We start from the raw sequence: 2,373 nt of genomic DNA, 5'->3' as shown, positions 1-2,373 counted from the left end.
GAGAAACTTTGAAAATCGCTTTCTCGTTTTCTTACAAATACTATTTGAAAGCATCTTGCCCAAAGGTCTTACAGATGGCCCGAAGGATTTATCATCTTGCTCGAAAGCCTGATAGATGACCCGAAGGATGTAATCATCATGCTCAAAAGATTTATTGATGGCCCAAAGGACTTATCAATTTTGGAAATAGTTTAATGGGTAAGAAACTTTGGAAATCGTTTTCTTACTTTTCAAAAAATTTATTTTCTGAAAATACTAAATGAGAAACTTTGGAATTTGCTTTCTCATTTTTGAAAAGGGTTAATTACCCCATTCATACATGAACTATACATGATTCTCAGTTTCATACATAAAGTTTAAAAATTCTAGATTAACTACATAATGTTTTCTATCGTTAACAGATTCACCCACTTTCGTCACAAAAAGTGGTGTAGAACCCTATAACCATGGTATGTGGCACATTAAAAACATGTTTTTTTAATTTTTTTTAAATATATTATACTATTAATCACTCAACTATTTTCTCACTCTTATTTTAGTCACTAAAGTTTCAATTTTTTAATTTAATTATTAAACTATAGAATTGTTGGTCAGGTTCCGGTAGAGTGGGAGGGACTAAAGGGAAAATGGAAGAAATCAGAACAGAAGAACAGACCTCAATGATCTTAAGAACCTTCTTAATCAAACCCTAGCTAAAACCCAAGTCGAGAGCCCTTCCCAAAACCCCAGAATCCAAGTATTGGTCTTCTTTCAAGTCCACTCAAATCCCTAACCTCGTCTCCTTCATCTCTTCCCTTTCGTTTTCCCCTTCGCCGTCCAACCCTTTTGTCACCGCCTACTCCACCTCTATTTCCCTCTTATCCCCACTCTTTCTCTCCGAATATGACGTTTCCCATTCCTCCATCATTTCTTCCTTCTCTAACGTCGTTTCTTCTTTTCTTTTCGTTCCGACGACCTCCTCTTAGCTGCTTCTGATCTCTCCGGTCTCATCCAAGTCTTCAATGTAAAAACCCAAACCCCACTTTGTTATCTCTGGTCCCATACCCATCTGGTTTGACTTGTTAAGTATTTGGTTCTTGATAAGCTCTATTTTCTCTCCAGAGGTGGGATGTTGCTGAGGAAAGCATGGTTTTGGACTTGATGGGCTATAAGGATTACATATGTTACGACGATTATAGTTCGATGAGTTCTGATTTATTTGTTATCAGTTCTTATGATAACATCGTTAAGCTATGGGATGTTAGAGTCGAGAATTCGATGTCAGTTTTTGAAGTGAATCATGGGAAACCAGTGGAAGATGTGATTTATTTTCCTTTTGGTGGGATAATTGCAACTGTTGGTGGGAATTCAGTGAAGATATGGGATCTGGTTAGTGGTGGTAGGATGGTTCATTCAATGGAAAGTCATAATAAAACTGCTACATCGATTTGTGTAGGAAGAATTAGGAAGGAAAATTATGGGGATGAATCGAGAGAGGATAGGATTTTGAGTGTTAGTTTGGATGACTGTATGAAGGTTTTTTATTATGGTAATATGAAGGTTACCCATTTGATGTGGTTTTTTGATCCTCTTATATTAGTCATTTTTCATCCGATTGTAGGACTAGAGTAATCGGGACATCTAATAGGATCATATTTACAGGGAGTATGAAGGGTAAGGACAATGTGCAGAGTGGAGGAGGGGACGAGGGATTCCTCCGGTGAGCTTATTGAAGCTGAGATTAAGAGTTTTAAGCAGCCTCAGTTGTAGTGGAATATTCCTGGAGATGAAATTCTTACTTATAGCAAGAAAATGAAAACCCTTTAATTACGAGATCGACACCGATAGCAACCCATAGATTTGACCCGGAACAATGGATAACTCAACGAGAGCAGACAGTTTCCTAATGGCAACAAGATGCTACTAAAAATGTGATCAGAAGCTTACCCAATTCTGACTACTGGAGCTGCAACAATTAGAGTTATTTGGGATGTTGTTCGTGAAAAGAGGCCTATTGTTCCTTGGCAAAAAATTATTTGGTTCCCTCTTCACATCCCTAAACATAGTTTAATCTCTTAGATGGCTTTGCTCGATAGACTTCCCACAAAAGAAAGACTCCACCGTATGGGGCTGCTCAACGACTGCAAATGTGTTTTCTGTGATGATCCTATAGAAACTAGAGACCATCTGTTCCTCCATTGTTCTATGGCAGATTACATCTAGAATCAGTTTTCTCGCTTTCTGGTATTCTATTTTTTCCTTGCTCATGGGATTCTTTTTGGACGTGGGCAATTAATTCCTGGAAAGGAAAATCCCTGCTCACTTCCATTTTGAAGTTAGCTCTTAACACTACTATTTACTTCCTGTGGGATGAAAGACATAAGAGACTATTTC

The 2,373-nt window shown here is 37.8% G+C and overlaps 1 pseudogene; it reads left to right on the top strand.

Annotated features, from left to right (window-relative positions):
- Nucleotides 1–626: 626 nt before the first annotated feature.
- LOC120155997 lies at nucleotides 627–2,167 on the top strand (annotated as a pseudogene).
- The last annotated feature ends 206 nt before the right edge of the window (nucleotides 2,168–2,373 follow it).

The sequence above is a fragment of the Hibiscus syriacus genome, unplaced genomic scaffold, assembly GCF_006381635.1.
Source record: "Hibiscus syriacus cultivar Baekdansim isolate YM2019G1 unplaced genomic scaffold, ASM638163v2 tig00111210_pilon, whole genome shotgun sequence".
Classification (NCBI taxonomy): domain Eukaryota; kingdom Viridiplantae; phylum Streptophyta; class Magnoliopsida; order Malvales; family Malvaceae; genus Hibiscus; species Hibiscus syriacus.
The sequence above is the reverse complement of the archived record's forward strand: the minus strand, read 5'-3'. Positions and strand labels throughout refer to the sequence as shown.